This window comes from Podarcis cretensis, assembly GCF_951804945.1.
Source record: "Podarcis cretensis genome assembly, chromosome: Z".
NCBI classification, from domain to species: domain Eukaryota; kingdom Metazoa; phylum Chordata; class Lepidosauria; order Squamata; family Lacertidae; genus Podarcis; species Podarcis cretensis.
The window spans coordinates 26640104-26663142 of record NC_137184.1 but is presented as its reverse complement, the minus strand read 5'-3'; the positions used below and the strand labels follow the sequence as shown (position 1 = coordinate 26663142).

General features: G+C 43.8%; 2 long non-coding RNA genes across 2 annotated transcripts in view; one reads left to right on the top strand and one right to left on the bottom strand.

The window, feature by feature from the left end:
* Window positions 1–23039, top strand: part of LOC307207746 — a 480701-nt gene that overhangs the window by 187669 nt on the left and 269993 nt on the right. The window lies entirely within an intron of this gene.
* LOC307207728 overlaps window positions 13224–23039 on the bottom strand; it is a 74247-nt gene continuing 64431 nt past the window's right edge. The window contains exon 3 of the long non-coding RNA XR_013834803.1: window positions 13224–14228. This is a non-coding gene — a long non-coding RNA (uncharacterized lncRNA). The remainder of the gene's footprint in view (window positions 14229–23039) is intronic.

Genomic DNA, 23039 nt, shown 5'->3' with positions numbered 1-23039 from the left:
CATCGGCTGTTTGAACTTTCCTTGGTCCTCTCCACAAATCCCCTTGTGCTTTCAAGGTCAGGGGATAAAAACACACTGGCATAAAAACGGTGATGATTTTCAAGTCCATCTCTGGAGTGGATATATATCTGAACATAGTGCATTCTGGAGACCAAAGTTTCTCCCTTATGATACTTTTATTTATTTATTTTGCTATCTTGTTAGTCTTGCGTCGCACATAACCTTGTGAACTACTCAACTTCTGGATAACTTTCTCCTTTACCCCTTAAAGCTGCACTTTCGCTCTCAAATGATTAGAATTGGAAATTCCACTCAATGTTTGATTCAGAAAGAAACTTTGCCAGGCAAGCACTGGAAGACGGGGCCCTGTGAATTAAGTTGGTTAGTTCATCAGCATAAGATGATGCAGGGAGAAAGCTAACTCCTTCCCACTGGAAAATAAGTTCATTTGAAGTTGGATAAACACTTTTTAAAATACATGCTGGTTTCACCACAGCAAATTGGTAAATATGAGAAGTCCCCCCCATTTAGACAGATGTTGGGGGACATGGTGCCCTCCAGATGTCCCTAAGCACTGCCTATCCTGGGTTGGGCTGCTGGGAGTTGGCATCCCGCAACATCTGGATGGCCAGAAATTCCTCACCACTGATTTAAACTGAAGGTGACTTAGAAGGAGAACTTGTAGGCTATCCAACCAAATTCTACTCATAATGTAGACCCAAACAGTGCTTTTTTCTGGGGGTATGCAGGGGTACGTATACCCCTAAACATCTTTGTACTTTTGTCCATTTACTGTATTTATTTTTCCCAATTTGAACTATAAAATGGTGATTTTCTTGAGTCAAAATGAGAGTACCCCTAAACATATTTTTAGGGGGGAAAGCAATGGACCCAGATAAATTAAGGAAACTCTGTTACTCATGTCTGTTCATTTCAGTGGGTCTACGCTGAGTAAAACTAGTGTTGGATCCAGCCCTATCTAACTGAACTTCTTACCTGATACAGGAAATTCAGAGATACAGCATCCCAGAGCTTGAAGATTCCCATCAAGAAATCTCTCCCCACTAGGGAATTCATTGATTGTCAAACTGCTCTTATCATCAAGAGCCTTCTCCTAGTGTGCAGCCTGCCCTCTTGTGATCTTATCCTGATAAAATAACTTTGCAAAAATTGCTAAGGCAACTGTTGTCAGAACTATGAGGTGTTTTACAGGCCTTGTCTCACTAGTTTTTACTTGAGCATTTCATTCATCACAAGTGATGCAGTTGTTGATGGCAACAGAGATCACTTTCTACATATGCTGACAGTATCTCTCAGAATTCATTGGCTGTCAAGACCTTGAAGGTCTATCATCTGCATTCATGGAGTTTAAGGCAGCCAATTTAGTTCCCCAATCCAATAGTTTTAGTTTTAGAGCCAAGCTATGTATGGCATTGAATGTGTATTTGCTTTTAAAGTCCTGGGGTTCTAAAAATGTAAATTCTAAAAGTCAATTGCACCAGGCAGTGGGGTCTGATAATTAATAATATCAGAGCCAACACAGAGGGGAATTTAGCCCATTCAAACCCTGCTGCCACCTTAAGGAAAAACCCTCTTCTGAAGTATTTGTCTGAGAGAGGGAATCTTCCACTGGTACTAGTGTAACTGAGCTTTTAGCCCATCACAAGAATGGGCCCTCCAAACGGGGCCCTCCAAGCCTTTCTGTCTGGCCCACGTGGCACATTCTTCCCCAACCACACCCCTCATCAGCCCTACTTAGGAAACTACTTTAGTGTTTTTTATTGGCAAGAATGTGTCCTTGAACTTTGGAACTTCTTGCTTGCCTGGATGGAAGATAGAGAGGAGTGTCCATAGCAACTAGTCTATTGTATGAAGGTAACATTTATATTTGTTGCTCTGTCCACATTTGCCTATGACCCTGCCCACCACTTGCATGTAGCTCCTTGAAGGCTGTCCGGGAGGAAATGTGGCTCTCGGGCTGAAAAAGGCTTCCCATCCCTGGTCTATCAGTTCTGTTGCTTTGCATCTTCTACCCCGTCTTTCTGATATGTTGCCCATCTGCTCTTTCTTCTTCTTGCTCTCTCTTTTCCTTCAGTTCTGCCTTCAGTTACTTAATATAGGTGGGAAAGACAAGACTAACTTTTCCTCTTGCTCTTTCCCAGCATCCCAGACCTCTCCCTTCATTGGTGCAGCATTCTGTGATCTCGTAGAAGTGAAATATGATTATCTTAATCCTTCCCCCTCACACACAAGCTTTTCAGTTAATTCTTTCTTTTGCAACAATGACTACTGAATAGACAGTGGTAATGCATCACAGAGACCTATCTGTGGTTCCACTAGTGACCAGCTTGCATGAATGCTGTTTTGTTTTTAACCTACATTTTCTCAAGTAATCGATCAAGCTTCTTTGTTAGAAAGCATTGGTCCTCATGAATGCATGAGCATGGAATGAAAGCATTTTATAGACCAAGGCAAACTTGTATCATGAGCTTCTAGGTCATTCAATAAATACGGTTTGAAGACTTTTGTCATACAAAGCAAGTAGTGTCTCTGTCTATATTAGGTAGCCACTGCCACAATTAATTCATTAATAGATGGATTTAGATCAAATTATGTCCATTGCAGCAGCAAAAAAGAAGCAGTCTCCACACGGCCTGATGTCTAACTGTAACCTGTAGACAGGTTATAATCACATTTTATAATTTGTCATAATCTAATAAGAGAAGCAGGGGACGCAGGTGGCGCTGTGGGTTAAAGCCTCAGCGCCTAGGGCTTGCCGATCGAAAGGTCGGCGGTTCGAATCCCTGCGGCGGGGTGCGCTCCCGCTGCTCGGTCCCAGCGCCTGCCAACCTAGCAGTTCGAAAGCACCTCCGGGTGCAAGTAGATAAATAGGGACCGCTTACCAGCGGGAAGGTAAACGGCGTTTCCGTGTGCGGCTCTGGCTCTGGCCAGAGCAGCTTTGTCACGCTGGCCACGTGACCCGGAAGTGTCTCCGGACAGCGCTGGCCCCTGGCCTCTTAAGTGAGATGGGCGCACAACCCCAGAGTCTGTCAAGACTGGCCCGTACGGGCAGGGGTACCTTTACCTTTACCTTTAATAAGAGAAGCAGATGCTTCCGCCTTTCCCAGTGTAATTCAAGTTCATATGGTTATTTGAAACAGTAGTCAATTATAACTATCGACTACCCCATTCTCAGTAAAAGAAATAATGTACACATCCCTTGTGGAAGGATGTGCAGATTCAGAATTGGTCTCCATGATCACTTATGGACACTGTTAGGACCATATTCATGTAAGTCAACCTTACTCAGCTACGAATGATCACCAAAGAAGAAGGGTGTGTTTGTGTGTGTGCTATATCATAAAAAAATATACCACAGTGGTTTACAACAATATAAAAACATAAAACCAAACAATAACATCATAAAATGTTTAAATCAAAAAGAAATTAAAAACAAGCATCAATAAATCATTGTGAGGGATGTACACACATACTAGAAAAGTTTTTAGTAGGCATTTAAAAGTTGGCACAGAAGGCATCTGCTGAATCTCTACTGGCAAGATGTTCTACATGACTGGACTGATAGCACTAGAGACTCGATTACTTGTTTTCAAACAAGCTTCACCAACTTGGGGAACAACACTCCTATGGATGACCTCAGTGATCAAGCAGGAATATTAGGGTTCAGATGATCCCCAAGATATCCTGGACCCCAAGATACAAATGGAACCACTGTCATACAGTGCCTCTGATACCCAACTCACTAAGTCAGTCCGGAAGGATACAGTGGTTGGTGGTAACAAAGCTGCTGAGATTTACTAGGCAACTTACCGTACTGACCTGAATATAAGCTGCACCCAAATATAAGCCACACCTTTACAATTCAAAGGGGGGGGGAGGAAAAAGATAATACCCAAATATAAGCCTCTCCCTTAAAATTCCGCAGGCACTCACATTCGTTCCATTTTACCGTATGTCTGTTTCAGCAGCAATATTGGAAAAGCCAATTTTTGTAAGCTTGTGAATTTAAGCCGCACTTTAACTTTTCACAGTCGGAAAAAAGTGAGGCTTATATTCAGGCCAATATGGTACTTTGCTACATTAGTCTACCATTTAGTAACCAGGAAGTCTTTCTGTAGCATTAAAACACAGTATTGAAAACGGTTTTAAACAACAAAGTATTCTAATTGCTGTTACTGACGCACCCCCATCTATATTTGTTGTGGAAAAGCAGTTCTCTCAGCCACCCCACCCCCACATGATTTGGACTAGGAAGGACCATTGTTGTCTTCAGTCTTTAGGGCTCTTTTAAAAAGGGGGGGGGTGTCTTTTTTCTAGTCATCTACTTTTTCAGATTCACATTTCCTATGTGTCTCCAGACCATGGTAAATCTCCATGCTGTGGACATCAATCTATATTTGAGTCTGGATTGCTAATACAGTCACCTTGCAGTCCTTTTCATTTTCCCAGCTGTGACATGTCCACTTTTTTGGCAGGTCTAATTCATTTCCCTAAGGCTCTTCATAATGTCCAGATTTCATAGTCATACATACTTAACTTGCATTAGTGTCATAGCTGGACCATAGGCAGCTGCTAAATGGAAGCAAGGAGGCAGAAGTCACAGGCCATCTTTCTCTTATGCCATTACAAGTAGGTTTCAAGGCAACATGCACTGTGAATGCATTGTGGAGAGGGAAAGCAAAGAGACAGGCAATAGTTTGTGTAAACTAGGAACACTTTATTAAGAATCAAAAGAGATCTGTGTAGACTGCGGTGCTGGCCGGCACGTAAAGAGGATGTGTAGAGAGTGGAGTCAGTATTTATTAGATGTGTGCCTCAACTCTATGTACTTCCCAAATTGCATGGGAAATAGGGGTGTTGTAAGTGAGATTTAAGTTAGATTGAGCTGTTGAAAAGATATCTTAAGTCAAATCATGGTCTTCAAAAAGTCCCCAAGTCACTCTGTGAATATCCTCAAAATGATGCATTTTAAAAGTGACAGCTACAAAGTGAAACCAAGCTGATCATGATGATGATGATGATGACGACAACAATAATAAGTTATTTATTTATTTATTTATTTATTTATTTAACCCCACCCATCTAACTGAGCATTTTACAACAGAAATACAGGGAAACAAGAGGAAGAGGAAGAAGATGAAGATGATGATGAAGAAGAAGAAGAAGCTTCCTAAAATAGGGCTGTTTTCACTATCTACAAAAACGGAAATAGTTGTTTTTGACATCTGCTGGGAGGGCATTCCACATGACAGGTGCGGCTACAGAAAAGGCCAGGCTTAGCTCTTGTTCTGAGCGGTTATCAGATTAATATGCACAGGAATTTGTGAACACCCTGTTATTGTATGACCTCAAACGCTCAAAAGGTCCTGTGCCTGGATAGTAACACCCTGAGGACAGGACCTGAAATTTAATATCTTGCCCCTCTTTTCTTCATCTGCCATTACAACTTTACTATGGGATAGATTGATGCTTCACAGCACACAGAGCTAATGATATAGGGGGCTTGAAAGGATTTTGCATTGTCGTATTTCTCCCAAGTAGCTAGAATATTTTCTCCCGGTGTCAGTGAGTTTAACTTTTCAGCGATAACTGAAAATGATGAATGTTAAGCCTTAAAGAATTTATCAGGCACCTCATTGTAGTGACTGACACAAATGAGCTTTTTACTTCAGACTGAGAATATTGAACGCCAGGCAAAGGAAGGTAAAGCTAAACAATAGAATGCAGCGGGGTTGTAGTGGGGAAGATGACATATTATGAAAAGTCGAAACTGGGTTGTGGATTATCACTGGAAATGGGTTGTCTGTCAGCTTCCTCAAAATTATTGTGTATGTTTATCACTATTGGGAAAATTGTTACATTTGACAGACACCTTTATACAAGAGCAGGGATGGGGAACATGTGGAACATCAGCCTCTGTTTGGCCTGCATGGCCAATGGTGAGGGATTGTGAGAGCTGAAGCCAGGGCCGGATTTAGGTTTGATGAGGCCCTAAGCTACTGAAGGTAATGAGGCCCTTTATATGTCCAGCTGTCCTTTTTCAACAACAAATTGTCACTGTTTTTTGTGAATATATGCTATATGGACCTAATAGGTATCTAAAGCCATTTGCGCATAACAAAATATGTATTTTATCAAAGTAATTGTTCAACCGAAATACAATTTTGGAAATGTACATCCAGGGCTTTTTCCTTTAAATTTTTTGGGGGCACCTAAGAGGGGCCCCTAAGCTATAGCTTGTTTAGTTTATACATGAATCCGGCACTGGCTGAAGCCCCACAAAATTTGAAAGGCCACAGGTTCTCCAGCCAAGTACCAGAAGAATGTCCTTAATTCTGGACTACAACATTTGGCCCACAATATAATAGACACAACAGCAGCTAACATTTGGATTTTTAAAATCTAGGCTTTGGAAAAATAAATTGTTTTACTGGATGGCAATAAGGTCGATGCAATTCACCACTTTGCCCATAGTATATTGGAAAGGACTGAAAATTGGCCCTTAAATCATCAGGGGTCAGCAAACCTTTTCAGCAGGGGGCCGGTCCACTGTCCCTCAGACAGTGGGGGGGGCTGGACTATATTTGGGGGGGGGGTGAATGAAGTCTATGCCCCACAAATAACCCAGAGATGCATTTTTAATAGAAGGACACATTCTACTCATGTAAAAACACGCTGATTCCCAGACTGTCCGGGGGGCAGATTTAGAAGGCGATTGGCCCGGGCCTTAGTTTGCCTACCCATGGTTTAGTTCATCACCTTAGACTTCAACCCTAAATGTTATTTCTCCTGTTCCAGAATTATGCTCTTATTTCCATGGATTAACACCATAGTTTGGCTGTTACTATTTTAGCACAATTTCCTCCTCTGCTTATTGCTTCTTTCTCCCTCATGTATTAGTCAAAAAGGCTGTCCCAAGCTGTCAAAAGTCACTTAAGTGAACGGAATAGCATCACAATGCCACATAACCAATGAGGTTTGGTTATATGGTGAATTCCACTGATAGCAGTGAAGTCAAGTGAAAGTAAGGGCAATATTTCCTAGATCAGTCCACTAGAGTGACCCAGGCCAACTGTGGATTACAAAGGTGAATCAAATAAGAGAAGCAAATGTAAATATATAGACAAGTGCAAGCGTATAGACAAAAATACAACAAAAGAGAGTCATTTCCTTGATAGTTCCCCAAAATGGTGAATAGTTTTAGCTAACAATCAGAATAATCAGTGCTTTCATAAAGCTGAAAGCATTTCACAAATAGATTATGTCAGCAATGCATCATTATTATTCTGGCATTACAAGGGGAGGGGGTGAAGCTGCAAGATGCATGGGAAAGAAAGGAATCCAATGAGGATTATTCAAGAAGGATTAGCAGATGTGATCCAAAGATCCATTTGTGCTATCATGCATTAATTAGCCATTAAGTTACCACACATCATTTGAATTATTATTGTTTTATCCATTTCGGTTCTGGTGCATTACTTTAAAGCAGAGGCCTGGGATCTGAATGAGATCCTTCAAGCCATCCTCTCTGACCCCTGGGACTCCGCAGCCATGGTCCCTCCTAAGAGCACCTCACTTACTAGCCCATTTCCACATGAAGATGTGGCTTTTGCCTGGTGGAAGGATCTGCCAATTTCAGTTCCCTCAGTTTCTCCTTTTTCCATTCTTAAATTCACATTAATTTTGAGAGTTGTTGTTGTGTTTTTGTTTTGTTTTTTAAAAAAACCTTCATAAAAAGTCATAATTTTCCTAACAAACACATTTTAATTCAGTTTCAGCTAACAAACTTTTTGTGATTAATTTCCCATTTTAATAATATAATAATATATTAAAATAATACAATGTAATTAATATAATATTTTGTATATTAGTGATAATAACTTCCTTTTCATGCACATTTCCCCAATATATGCATTTTTTAAAAACATAGTTTGGTTGGCAAACTGCAGAGAGTATGGATGCTGAGTGCAGCCAGACCCTGCTGTTTAGGGATGGGGGAGAAACTCAGTTCAGGTCCCATTTAAAGGCGAACTTGCGTGTCGAGGTCCCCAAGCCACCCCCCAACGCACACTTAATTTTTGTTTAAGGTTTTTGGCATAATTTTGGCCACAACTTTATTTAAATACAAAACCGTGAGTGGTTGTTTAGGCATTGGTTAAGACTATCTGTCCCTCCGCCTGGGGACAGAACTGTCTTCCGGGCACCACCGAAAGACAGTGCGGGAGAAAGCAAGTCGGGGAGAAATGGAGCTGAGTCACAGACCCTCAATTCTCATCCGCATGCTCCCCGAAGGCTTGCCGGCCCTAGTCCCATTCCAGGGATTAGACGAAAAGATGGCAAGCCCCAGGATTCCTTTAACGGAATTCCCTTTCCGCAGCAACCATGGAGGGGCAGGCCCAGCCTATCTTAACCCCTCCTCCACCAATTTATAACCAATGCCTAACCGCCAATCGAGCCCTTTACGCTCGCCGCCAACCACTCACAATCCCAACCCAACCTTCAACCTTGCAGTTACCGCATCCAACCAAACATCATTCCCCAGTACAGAGAGATGTACTCCATCATTGCGGTAAAGGGCCAGAGCCTTGAAGGTAATATCCGGACGGGAAATAACCAATCCACCCAAATCCGCCACCTTCTTACATACTGCGGAATTAATGCGCTTCCTGGCCCTTTCAGCAGCCTCAGGTCGAGAAATGCCGTGCCAATTGCGCCTTTGCAGCAATTGTGACCAAAATATTTTAACTGTGGGTATTAAGGTCACCAATTCCCCCAAGTCTCTCTGAATCGTGGAGCGCAAAGTAAAGCAATCATAAGTTGCCACATCGTTCTCCCCCAGCTGAACCACAATTGTCATGGGGGGGGGGCCATCCGAAAGCACCCTCTGCTTAATTAGCGGGATGAATTTGCTCCACTGCATTCTGCGCCTGGACATCCACAACACCTGCACATGCTGCGGGAGGCCAAGACCCAGTCCCCTTCCAGACTGCCTAGCTCTGATGCTAGCCCAGTAAATGATGCTGTGCCCCACAATCCAGATGCGGACTGGAGCTAGAAACATGGGCAGGAAGGCCGAGATGGCGCCCCCAGTCCAGACTCGTCAGGGTGCTTGCCAGCTCAGTGCATGATGCTGTGGCCGACAATCCAAATGCGCACAGCTGCTCCTATGAAAAAAGGAATAACAGACAGGCATCAGCACAGGCATCATTGGCGATGCTTCCTGACATAACCTTTGTCAGCATCAGACTTCCAATGTCCCGTATTCACAATCCTGTCTACTAACAGGCCCCAGTGCGCAGCCTTTGCAGCAGCACCTATTTGGAAGGAATGAGGCGTGTTCAGCGGTAGGTAAGCCGCAGGCTGCAATAACTGGCGCACGACGTGAGCAATTAGATGCCTGTCAAACCGGAACCCATTTCTGTGCACTAGGATCGAGCCAGCCCCCAGGGGAACGAAAAGCCAAATATTTCCGGTATCCAATAACAGGGCAAGGGCCCACCTCACCTGTGACTGGAAGTCTGATGGTGGCAACCCTGCTCACTAGGTCTGACTTAGAGCTCCAGACACTTATGACAAGCTCCAAAGCAGATAAGGAAAAGTCCTGAGGCAATAAGCCTCCAAACTCTCAGCCCCGTGCTGGCTCCAACACAATTCCCCCAACCCTCAGTACACCAAAATTACAATGGAATACTGAAATAAGTCTCGTCTTGATCTTGAACCAGCCGACAAGTCTTAACTTGTTGCGGATACTGCATAGGTCAAAGATTGACCGGCTTCCTGCCTGCTGTCCTGTGAAGGTTGGAGCCTATTCCAACCTTCCGAGACCCTGCGCACAACACACTTTTAGAAGGGTCTCTGAAAAATTAAAGCTTTACTCTAGCAGACATTGCAGCGGACTGAATTCTGATAGTTTTAACACTGCATCCGATCTGCAGCAGGTGGGCGTATTACTGCAGGTCCTGCTCAGAGGATGGGGGCAGGTTCCTCTGAATGGCCGAGGACTGCCAGCTAAATGCTAAGAAATCAGTCCAGGCCTTCTCATAAGACCTGAAAGCGGATGGGGAAACGTAAGCTACTACTCCTCATAACTATTAATTGTTGCCAAGTGCCACAGGAGCTCCAGAAAAATCCGGCTATAGCTGGGCGTCCAGAGCCCAGGAACTGAAGCTCTCCAACTGAAAAAACGGGATAGAGCGACAGCAAAAACATTAGATGATCCCGAAATAAAGCGAGCAGAAACGCAATATTAAACCTTAAGCAGTGGGAAAAACTCTGCCAGAGCATGAGGACCGTTTTGCCAGGACTCTCACACTGCCTGGTTATCCGATCAAGACAGACCCGACAGTCCCTAAACTCCTCAGTCCAGATGTGCGCTGACACTACAATGGGGAAAACTCGAGAAAAGTTAGGTTACATGTGATTGCCTTGCCCTGCCAGGCTCAAGGCCACTGTACATGATGATGAAGGGACCCCGGGCCATGAGACCACCTAGCCAAGCAGGAATGGAAGGGGTAGCCTGGAACAACCACCCTGCATGCAAAATTTAACTGACCTAGGAATGATAGGATCTGACAAAGCAACACTTGCTTCAGAGGAAGTATTACAAGAATAACATCCTTCAAGGCAAACAGCTTTTCCACAGGCAAGCAGATGTTTGAGCAACGGTATCCGGCTGGCCCCCAAATACATTAAAAGGGGCAGTAGGACCCACTGTCCTCCACTGCCAACAGAACACCCAGCTCCCCAGGGAATAAAGGGGCATCTAGTAAGCTAAGCAGAGGCTGGTGTCACATGAACCAGCCAGTAAAATAATCCACATAACGATACCCCCAGTTAAACGAGTCTTGACTCGCAATGTTCAATCCAGAAAGGCGCTAAAGGACTCAAGTGCTGCACAGCCTACTGAGCAACCCACTGGCATCGCCTTATCAATATAAAGGTAAAGGTAAAGGTACCCCTGCCCATACGGGCCAGTCTTGACAGACTCTGGGGTTGTGCGCCCATCTCACTTAAGAGGCCAGGGGCCAGCGCTGTCCGGAGACACTTCCGGGTCACGTGGCCAGCGTGACATCGCTGCTCTGGCGAGCCAGAGCCGCACACGGAAACGCCGTTTACCTTCCCGCTGGTAAGCGGTCCCTATTTATCTACTTGCACCCGGAGGTGCTTTCGAACTGCTAGGTTGGCAGGCGCTGGGACCGAGCAGCGGGAGCGCACCCCGCCGCAGGGATTCGAACCGCCGACCTTTCGATCGGCAAGCCCTAGGCGCTGAGGCTTTAACCCACAGCGCCACCTGCGTCCCATCTTATCAATATAAGGACCATCCAATTAAAGCCTAACTACTTAAAATCTTGAGGGTGAACCGGCAGCAGCCTAACAGCTGATTCAATATCGCATAATGCCAACAAGGCACCTCCTCCAATTTGTTGGTAAGCTCAACTGCCTGATCCAAAGATGCATATTTCACGGAACAATTCCTGAGGGATAGCATCATTCACTGAGGTGCTGTTGGGATGCGATAAATATGGATCAGATGGAATTATATAGGGCTTTCTTAGGGACGATCCCCAAAGGGGATAAATGAAAATTGGGACTAGAAGGAGTATCAAGGGGATCCCACCATACGTCCCAATGCAAGCTGCTTCCTAACCTTCTTTCTGGCTACCACAGGTAGCTCTCTAACTGGCTTTTGAGTTGCTGTATTCTGAGCCACTGGCTGAAAAGCCAGAGGAATCCCAAACCTTGGGAAAAACCCTTCCCACAAGCACAAAGCTACTGACCCATCTAGATAACCTTTTAGCCAGGCTTTCAAGGGAGATATTTTTATGGAAATATGGGCGAGAGGTATTGAGTTATTGCTTGCCAGCCCCCACTTGGGCAAGTTGCCCTGCCTTGTGTTGCCACCATGATGTGTATATTTACAGGGCCAACACTGGCCAGAAACCCTAAAGAAGTCCCAACAAAGCTGCCACCAGGCCAGCTTCCTGCATACCAGCTTCAGGTTCTATTGCTCAGGGAATTTCCATTTGAAATGTGGAGCTGCGCAAGTGGTCCACATGTCCCCGTCCCTGCGATCCTAGCGAGCTAAGGGGATGATGGCAGCCCTGCGTCTAACATTCCCATCATAGTGAATTACCACTTATAGAATAGTGGGGTTGGAAGGGACTCTGAGGATCATCTAGTCCACTCTCCCACAATATCATCTTCATCATCATCATCATAATCTATTTGTACCCCGCCCATCTGGCTGGGCTTCCCCAGCCACTCTGGGAAGCTTCCAACAAAATATTAAAATACAGTAATGCATCAAACATTAAAAGCTTCCCTAAACAGGGCTGCCTTAGATGTCTTCTAAAAGTCTGGTTGTAGACATCTGGTGGGAGGGTGTACCACAGGGCAGGTGCCACTTCCGAGAAGGCCCTCCACCTGGTTCCCTGTAACTTGGCTTCTCACAGTGAGGGAACCACCAGAAAGGCCCTCGGCGCTGGACCTCAGTGTCCGGGTAGAGTGATGAGGGAGCATGCAGCTGTCCTATACAGGGACCAATCCTGCAAACTAGGCATTACCGGCACCATACGCTGACCAGCTAAGCGGCATTACCGGCACCATACGCTGTTCCAGTGACCTGGAACAGCCTCACCCTGACCCCTGGAGAGGTCCAAGGTGATGTCTGAATCATCATCAGAGCCCAGTGATGATTTACCTGCAAGGAGGTGTAAGCATCATCCCTGCTCCGCTTTTTCCTGCCTCTGAAGACGCTTCCTTCTGGAAGCAGGCACCTGGGGCATCAACAAGTCATCCTCTGCAGGAGAGGCAAGCTCTGGAGGCATCTGCAAAGGCCCTGTCATAGTCTGCAAAAAGAAAAAACCTAAACAATGTGAGGAACAGGTGAAACCAATGCCTTGTGCACCACATGGGGACGCTATTCAGGCCAGAAACGCTGCCAGAGGCCATCAAATTCTAGGGCCAAGTGGGCCAAGCCCTAGGATCACCTGCCAGGCCAGACATAAATGTTTCCAATGAGATAACAAACTCGAGGCAGCCCACCGCCTGTCCAGGTACCTCTGCTTGCCCTTTAGAGGGAAGCACCTCCTCAAGAAACCCAAAGTTCTTTTTGGGAGCAATAACACAAATGGGCCAAACTACCCAGCAACAAATTAGTCCAAAAGGAGCAGCTTGTTTTGCTTTGTATAACAATGGCTAAGTGGGGGATATGAACCCTGTCTCCCAGGTCCTAGTCCTGTACTCTAGCCACTAAGCCACAATGGCTCGTCTCTAAAACGGCAGTCGCCACTATCAGGGAAAAACAAACTTGAAGAAAATAAACTTGTTCAGAAACAGCATAGTTAAAGAGCATACAAAGAGTGCTCATTGGAGGCACAGAGAGCCTCTGGCTTCACTCTGTCTGCCTGAGATATACATTAGCAACAAGGGAGCCTGCAAACAAACAGATACATTCTGATAGAGAGAATGAGACACATGTCACAGAGACTTAACAATTTACTGTACTGCTAACTGTAGCAGGCTTAGGCTTGAATGATATGTGCAGGCCGAGCAGGCCGTGAAAGCCTCCCTGCGTCTGCTCTCTGCCTTTTTGTCTCATTGCAATATTAAAGGAACTCAAAATAGTGCTCCCGCCCAAGGCTAGATTAAAATTCAGCCAACAGCACTGCAATCACCCAAAATAAAGCCAACCTATGAGGATACTATAAACGAAAGTGATCCCAGGTAAGCTGGGAATTTACTGTACTGCTAACTGTAGCAGGCTTAGGCTTGAATGATATGTGCAGGCCGAGCAGGCCCCCCTGCTTCTGCTCTCTGCCTTTTTGTCTCATTGCAATATTAAAGGAACTCAAAATAGTGCTCCCGCCCAAGGCTAGATTAAAATTCAGCCAACAGCACTGCAATCACCCAAAATAAAGCCAACCTATGAGGATACTATAAACGAAAGTGATCCCAGGTAAGCTGGGAATTTACTGTACTGCTAACTGTAGCAGGCTTAGGCTTGAATGATATGTGCAGGCCGTGTAGGCCTCCCTGCTTCTGCTCTCTGCCTTTTTTGTCTCATTGCAATATTAAAGGAACTCAAAATAGTGCTCCCGCCCAAGGCTAGATTAAAATTTGGCCAACAGCACTGCACACACCCAAAATAAAGCCAACCTATGGGGATACTATAAACGAAAGTGATTCCAGGTAAGCTGGGAACAGCCCTGAGTAGCCCCACAATTAAACAGGTGAAAATGGGGAAAACCTTTTTGCAAAAGAAAGCCCCTAATGGGGGGCTCTCTCCCTATTGGGAAAGGCAAGCCAAGGAGGATTATGCACAGGCAGCGCTCACAGGTACAGGGAGAATCTTCCCAAAGGGCAGGGTAAGGGGTGGGGTGGGAAATCAAACAGGGAAAAAAGGGGAATTAAATTAATTAAGGGACTAGAGAAGATTAAAAAGAAGGGGGGAAAAAGAAATGTAACCAGACAATGAGACAATGAGAAGATCACTCCACTGTCCTCCAGACGGTCCAAGTGCTCCAGGTGATCCGTTGCACGCAGCAAAAGAGAAAGTACAAGGCTGCGTGCAGAGTATTTAAACCTTTTACCCCTCCCACCAAAATTGCAACATAACTTTTCCCCCAGCAACTTGGCAATCCAATAAATGCCCCCGGCCATCTTTAGAGACCCTGCCTGGTAACAGAGGGGTGGCTCAGCAGACCCCACCGCAACACGTGCTCTCCATGAAGGAGAACACGCTTTACCTGATTCACGCTTTTTGAAACAAAAGCACAGTCCTCCTTTGAAATTCACACTTCCCTGAATTATGTGTGTTCATTAAAGCTAAGGCTGAGCCTAAAATTCTTGTGCAGCACAATTTTAAGTGGGTAGAATCATAGAATCGTAGAGTTGGAGGGGACCCTGAGGATTATGTGATCCAACTCCCTGCAATGCAGGAATATGCAGCTGCACCATACGAGGACCAAACCTGCAACCTTGGAGTTGGGTGGAGATGGGTTAAAGGTCAGTGCTTCAAAACTAGCTGTTTGCACCAGAAGAAAATTTGGTTTTGATTTTTTGAAAACTTGGGAGGTGCAGAGAAGGAATTTGAGCACAGAAGGCAGAAGGTCTTCTTGGTAGTGGCACCCTCTCTATGGAATGCGCCCCCCCCCCTTCAGATGTCAAGGAGATTAAGAACTACATAACTGTTAGACGGCAGCCTTGTATCGAGAAGTTTTTATTAGGTTTGATGTTTTATTATGTTTTATATATGCTGTACACCTCCCAGGGTGGCTGAAGAACCCAGCCAGATGGGCAGGGTATAAATAATAAAAATATTATTATTAATTAAGAGTAGACCTACTGACATTACTAGACCTAAGTCTGCCCCATCCATTCATTTCAGTGGGCCTACTTTGAGAAGGACTAGCATTGGCTGCACCCCCCCCTTCCGTCTCTACTTTCGTCTATGAAAGTGTTGGAGGCTGTGGATTTATCCATGTCTGTTGGCATTCATCTGTGACTGCTGACGTTCACTATAACATACATCTGAACAAACCCTTTTGTATAAAGAACAGAAACATGACTTGTTCATTAAAACTGCACAGAGGAGATGAGGAGTCATCCACCACCTTCCAGACTCAACCTTCTGTTTCTGCTTGTTTCTGAGCTTCCGTGATGCACAGCTGCATCTGTCATGAGGCATTAGCCTGTATCAGAAGCGCAAAGCAACCACAGACACAACCAGTTGTGGCACGCAAGAAAATGACAAATCAGTCTGGTGAATTTGAAGAGACAGATTTTCGAAGGAGCGCAGGTGCAAAAGCCAGCCTTTAACCAAAGTTCACTAAGAATCTGGAAGTAAACAATATAAAAAAGCTATTTTATCCCAAGTAGCTTTTAGAAGATGGATTCTCCAGACACATATTTTGTTCCTGCTGCACATGCTAAGCTTCAAAGAATGACAAACAGGGTTTACTTTCTAACTCCAGCTCAAAGTGAATGATAGGAAGAAGAGAAGAAAGAGACTTTCCATGGCATATTAGAAAGAATAATAAAATACTAAGGATATTTTGGAAGTGTTTTTAAAACTGTTCCTTCTGGGCATAAAGCGCCACTCCAAAACTAGGGACTCTGAATGGCATTAAGTGGGTATTTACAGGTCAATCTTCCCTTTCCCAAACGTAAGCTGCTTTCAGGCACCACCAAGTGCACTGGCTTGCCCCTGAGATGGAGGGGGCTGGTGACGTGCAACACACGCATGCTGTGCGCACACACCATACAACGTGCTGATGTCACTCACATATGCCACGAGACGTGCTGAAGCATTGTGCGTATGCTGCGTGACTTGCTCGCGACATCAGCTCATCGTGTGGCATGCACACCTAGATCTATACCAAATGTCTTCCTCATTTGGGTATATACCCTCAAATAACTTTTGAGTCCAAGGCTGGATCTCCACTGACCTGTTTAACGTTATTAGAAAAATATTAGACATATCGTTTTAAAACATCACAGGGCATACTGTTAAAATAAAAAAATTCCTTACATGTTTCTTCTATAACAAAGCAGTTTTCTCACTGCCTGGTTCCTGGTTGCTCTGCAACACCCTCTGACGTCACATTTTAATAACACATTATTAACATTACAAGCAAAATGTAATATGTCCAAATACATTATGCTAATCATTCCTTAACCCTTCCTTAACATTATAAACTATGAGTGTAGATCCATCCCCAGTTTCAATGGGCAGGATCTTAAAATTCTTTCTCACTAAAGATCCTTTCTAGCTAGCAGATTCTTACCCATAATGCCTTGGCAGAAGGAATACAGTGCAGTATTCTTTGTCAGTGATGCTAAGCAAGTGATTAGCCATTGTAGCTCAGCAAATGAGACTGCAGCATAGCAGCGGTGGACTTTGGTAGTATGGCACCCTGAGAAAGGTCAAATTCCCCCCCCCCCATTTTATTATTTTCACAATAATTCTGTTTGGTACAGTTGCTTTTTATCGATCTTCACAGGAGGTACCCATATAAATATAGGTATCATCATCATCATCATCATCATCATCACTATTTTGTGTCCCCTCGGCTTGATTCCCTCCCCCTCTGGGGGGGAACCATTGGCACCACTCTAAATCTGGCACTGAGCACAGAGCCATTAAGGTGAAAACTCCTACATCAGATTAGTACTTGAGGCAGAAGTATTCACACTGCCTTTTATTCTCCCAGCTGCAAGTAAGAATGGGCAGATTTTTAAATTCCCATTGGTAAACAATAATAAGAGATGCCCTGAAAAACAAGCTACTTAAAAACACAAAAACACGTTTAAAACCAGCCCTGACAGCAGCTCCATGATCAGCACCACCTGCTCTTTAGCTTCCAAAAGCTTTTCTGCACAGAAAGGTCATAGCCTACTGGTGGAAGGGTAACAAAGAGGGAGATGATCTAAGCTGTTTTGTGAGGAAATTCTGCAATATGGGCACAGCCACAGAAAGGGCGCTTTATTGTGTCATCACCCAACATGCCTATGATGCAGATGGGACCAAGAGAAGGTGTTGGCCCAAGAATCTTGGCACTGGGGCAGGAAATATGAACTTTCAGGTAGTCCAGGCCCAAGCCATATAGGGCTGCATATGTCATAAAGCCACTTCCGACATAAGGGGGGGGGGGTTGCGGGCTTACGACCCACCTGCATGGGACTTGGGAATCCCAGGATTCTTTATTATTCATCAGTTACTGCGCCAGCCAATCGGCTGGTGGCGGGGGCGGGCTTAGTAGAGTTCATTTAAGGTCGGGGCAGCCTGTGCTCGCCCCTTTCTTTCCTTACAGCCAGCTGTGGTTTCCCACCCACCCTCTAGGTTGTCATTTGGACTTTGCTATGGGCTTCGGCTGGTCGCCACAAGGGGCCTGGTAGGAGTTTTTCCACTTGGCTAATTGGCATTATTTTGGAAGCCACTTGTTTTTGTCGCCTACCTCGTAGCAAAACGTCACAGCACTTTTGGGTTTGGTGTTTAGGCATTGGCAGGGGTATTATTATGCAAATGAGTTGGGGGGGAGGAACGCCATCACCTCCCCCAAATGATGAAGGGTAGTTCGTTAAAGGACTCCGGGGGGGGCGTCGCCTCGTCCGAAACCTATGGAGGCTAGGGCCTAAAGCGCGCTCCCGAGCGGTAACCCTTCGGGGAGTGCCTAGGGATGTGCATCTCAGGGGCTCCCCCTGTTGGTGCTTAACCCTTCCCGGTTCTATGCCAGTTAGTCTGATAGGGCCAATGCCTAAAGCCAATACAGCTCTCATCTGTAATCAATAAAGTTGTGGCCATTTTTCGCCCATTAACCTAAATTCTGGTGTCCATGTGTCTTTATTTATTTCATCTGCGGGAGGGGGCGGGAATCGCCACGCAACCTGGAAATGGCATATTCATTGAACATTTATCCTGATTTGCTTGCTCAAAGCTTATTTGTAGGTTAGACCAGGCTTAGGCAAACTCCGGCCCTCCAGATGTTTGGGACTACAATTCCCATCATCCCTGACCACTAGTCCTGTTAGCTAGGGATAATGGGAATTGTAGTCCCAAACATCTGGAGGGCCGGAGTTTGCCTATGCCGGGGTTAGACTATATCTGGTCATTATTGAGCATTTGTTTTGATTTGTTTGCGGGGCAGGGGGAAGGCTATACAAAAATGAGCATTCACTCTTATATGCTTGCAGGGTATTCATATCTTCCCATCAATCCTTTGTCCATCCCTAATTTTGCAGTGCATTTCCTAGTCATTCTCCTAACTGCAAAAAGGCATTTTTCTTTAAAGTTGGATTTGTTATGACATGAAGCTTTAATTCACTTTAATTTTGCAATTTCCCGGTGTGTACTTGAATTCCTCCTGCAAAACACTGACAGTCTGGAGGCGCCCCTAATGCAACACATGCAGTCAAAATACTGAGCTTTTCAATATATCCCTGACACTTATAACATAAACCCTCTTCCAGCTTAATGCAACTTAGATATTGATGCTTCTTACCATTTCTGGAAGGATTCTTTTAAAAGGAGCCCTGTGTTCACAGCACGTATCATTCTAATACGTGTACATGAGCACAAGCATACCCATTTTGCATTTTGTTCTGTTTTCAACATATACAAAACCCATCCACTGAAAATCCAGATAATTCTACCTGCCAGGGGCACCCCCAGTTCAATGTGAGAATAAGCATTAGAATTTGTATTAGACTTGATCGAAACAGTAGCACTAAAACTGTTTAAAGAGGGGTGGGAGGCAGAGTTATTCCTGGATGTCTGAAATGGGACTGTGACTCCTATTAATTAATCTCCAGCATGAACTCAAGTATGTGGTATTGGGGGGAGAGACTAATTTGGGTAACAATCCATATCGTATTTGCTCTAGTGGTGGGGAACCAGGACAATAATTACCCTACCTGTGAGGCGGGGGGGGGGGAGAGAGAGAGAGAATATATCAGGTTGGATAGTTGGCCAATCATATTAAAGTTCTTTTTTTTCCCAATTCCATAAAGTTCAAGAAAACTTGAAGCTGGCAGAATTCCGCTGAAGTCTCAATGTATTTTTAAAAGCAAATTTCCCATTCCTTTTGACTTGTAAATAATATGACAAGAGCAACAACCATAGGAATATGCAGCCAAGCAGAGATACAACCTTCCTCATCAATATGGGGCAGGGAGCCCTTCTGTGTATATGACTCTTAAATTAAGAAACAACTTCTTTGTTATTGCAAATAATTCAATTCTGTCACTGGAGCTTTCAGTTGCATGGACTTACTCATTGGTAGTCGACCCAGCAAAACACATATCTTTTCCAACTATGGAAGTCTCAGAGGACAACAGGAATCTTTCTATCAACCCTACTTATAAGAGATGCTCCCACTGCCATCTGTGGAAATATATCTATTATTAATCTGTTTTTATCCCACTCTGTGGTATATGTGAAGTTTTCTGTTCTTATTCAGATACATTTCTTCCTGAAGTTTCTATATTTTGTTTTCTTTCAGTAATGTTCACTGTCCTGGTGAGATTTCAATGGATTTTGTATGAGACTGTTGCTCTGTAGTTTTCACTGCAAACCCATATGACTGCACAGTATGCCAGGTGATCCATCAGAGTTTAACTCGGGGGTGGTCAACCTGTGGTCTACATCTTGCATTATTGTGCTGGCTGAGGCTGTTGGATGATTTCAGCTGCTGTGTCCCATCTGTGGAACTCACTCAGCCTGAAGGTATGGCTTGCTTCACTTTTAGTGAGTTTCAGGTATGGTCTAATAACTACACTGCTGTCAAAACATTCTGATACGTGCATGCATGTATTTTTCTTAAATAGTATCCATCAGTTAACAGGAAAATAAAGAAAGAACAAGAAAATAAATTGCATTCAAAAATTATGAAAGAATTTTCATGGGTGGGGTACATAGCTTCTGTTGTGCTTACCTTTCTTTTGATGTGGCTGAGGGTTGTTGATGAGTGTCCTTTTTTCATTCCACAAATTATCTTACAAGGAGTCTGCACCCCCTCTAGCCTCCCTCGATGCCAGAATTTTAATAATAGCCCATCATGGGGCTTTTTTTCAAATCAAGAAGCACAGGCAGTCAGGGAAGCTGGAGAAATGTGTACAGGAAAAAATAATACACACAGTACACCAACCATGGCCAACTTGCAACACAAAGGTAAGCTCAAAGCCACTCAGCCACTGATATTTTAAATGCATTCTCGAAGAAGGGCCTCAAAAGATGACCTCAGGGTCCGGGTAAGTTCATATGGAAAGAGATGGTCCTTGAGGCAGAAGGCAATGTCTTTCAGAACATAAAATTCTACTCAGTGATGGAAAAGGAAAGCGAATGGTAGGTAGGTTTAGAAGCTGCCAGGGATGAATTTCTACTAAGTGCATTCCAGTAATCAAAGAACGAATAATGGGGTGAAGTTGATTTGTTTTTCTTTATCTAGAAAATAATAACACTGCAACTTAAAAGCTGGTATTAGAATTGGTAGACTGGGAGATCAAACATGGATCTTCCACAAAATATATAGTTTGACATTCAGGCTGCAATCCTATTCATGGGGTGGGACTGCAACTTACCTGATGTTGCTGGGCTGCCTCCCATTATCCATTCCAATTGTCTATGTTTGCTGGGACTTATGGAAACTGAAGCCCAAGAACACCTTGGGACTTAGGCCAAAGTAGATAGTGCATTAAATCCATGTGTGCATTTTATTTTATTTTATTTTGATCAAAATTGGAACCACAGTGAGCAGAAAAAGGCATTTCAACCATTTTTTCCATGTTGCTGTCTCAGTGAACCTTCCCCCACAGTAGCTTCATATGAATATGGTGTGTGAGGGGGGAAAGCCTTACTCTTTTCAGACGCGGCTCTCCATTTGTAAAATGATTTATAGAACACTCTCCCCAGAGAGGTTCACCAGACACTAATTGGCATGATTCTTAATGATAAAAAAACACACAAACCTCTTGGTAGCATGATAAAAACACACACAAACCTCTTGGTAGCACCAGGCATTTGGATGTTTTATTGTTCTTGAGAATGGATCCATTATGCAGATTATTTTGTGGTGACCATGTCATGGTTATGGGAGACTGGGGTATGGTTGTTTTATTTTATGTGTTCACCAGATTGAATAGTTTTATTTTTGCGTCAGTTTTGAATTTTATGTGATTTTTGTATTTTGTATGTGCCATGTTACATTGTTAATTGCCTTTACTTATTGAATTTACTTATTCAAGTTATGGACCACCTTATATGAAGATATCTTATCTTCATATAAGGTGGTCCATAACTTGAATAAGTAAATAAAAAGATACAGCAAAAACTGTTCAGTGGAGAGCTTAACACAAATGTAATTTTGCACATCACCTTTTGTAACCTGGTTGTGATTATCAGAACATTGCCTGAACACCAGGTAGGTTATTTTGGCAGGAAGAATAATCATTTTGCCAATTCAAGGTCCTTTATTCTGGTTCATATATATACATATTGTCTCGTTTCTTCTTGTCATCTTTTCATACTCATGAATGCTGCTCCTTCATTGAGGAGCCTGATGAACTCTTTACCAGCCTCCCTCAGTGGGAATATGGCTTTGCAAACTCACTGCTGAGAGCAGATTACTGGGAATCTGCCTACAACCAACAAAGTCTCTTTTGGCCTTCATTCAGCAAAGGATGGGTTGTTCGATTTGCAGGGTAACAAACAAAAGGGATATAGAAATGAAAAATTGGTTGGTCATGAAAGTGCTCTCTAATGGCTCTTCTAGCTTAATGTGTGCCATCACCATCTCCCTTGCCATCATCATCTAGGTAGTTACTTAATCAACAGGGCCAGCTTCCTATCATAAAGAGGTTCTGATTCAAATAGATCTGCAGAGTAATTTTGTAGATTAATGAAATTGTCAGTGGGTGAAAAACAGTGCAAATGAAATTGGAACTTTAGGTAGCTATGGTACGCTGAGCTGTGGCTAGCTGAATGGGTGGAGGCTGCTCTGGTTAGAGACCTCACTTTCCTAAAACCAGGCAGGGCCTCCTACATTATTGGAAATAATGAAGCTAGTATTTTTGGAGGGTGGGATAGCAGACTGTATAATGTTTCTAACTTTAGAGTTGGTTCAAGTTTCTCCTTACTTTAGCAGGGATGTTTCAATGCAGTCCCAGGCTGGTTCACAACTGCAGTTTGAGTATTCACTTCAAAACATGTTTTGTCTAATAACATTGTATTCCCGGTTAACACAATGTCAATTGTCTTTCCTCTTTGTTCGAAGTGAAGATGTAAACATTTCCTGGAACTCTAAATGGTTCTTAAAATCTTCAAAACAATTGATGTTGTTTTGCACTGACTTTTGACATTTCTTACCTCCTTTCATGAACAATGTATTGCTGAAGATAAATTCTTGATGGTTTTGCTGCTTAATCTTGCCTTTTAGTTTATAAAAGCCAATGTTGTAACATTTACTTGTCAATTTTTTGGTGCAAGTAATTGACGTGATTCTGATGTCCTAGAAATAATTTGA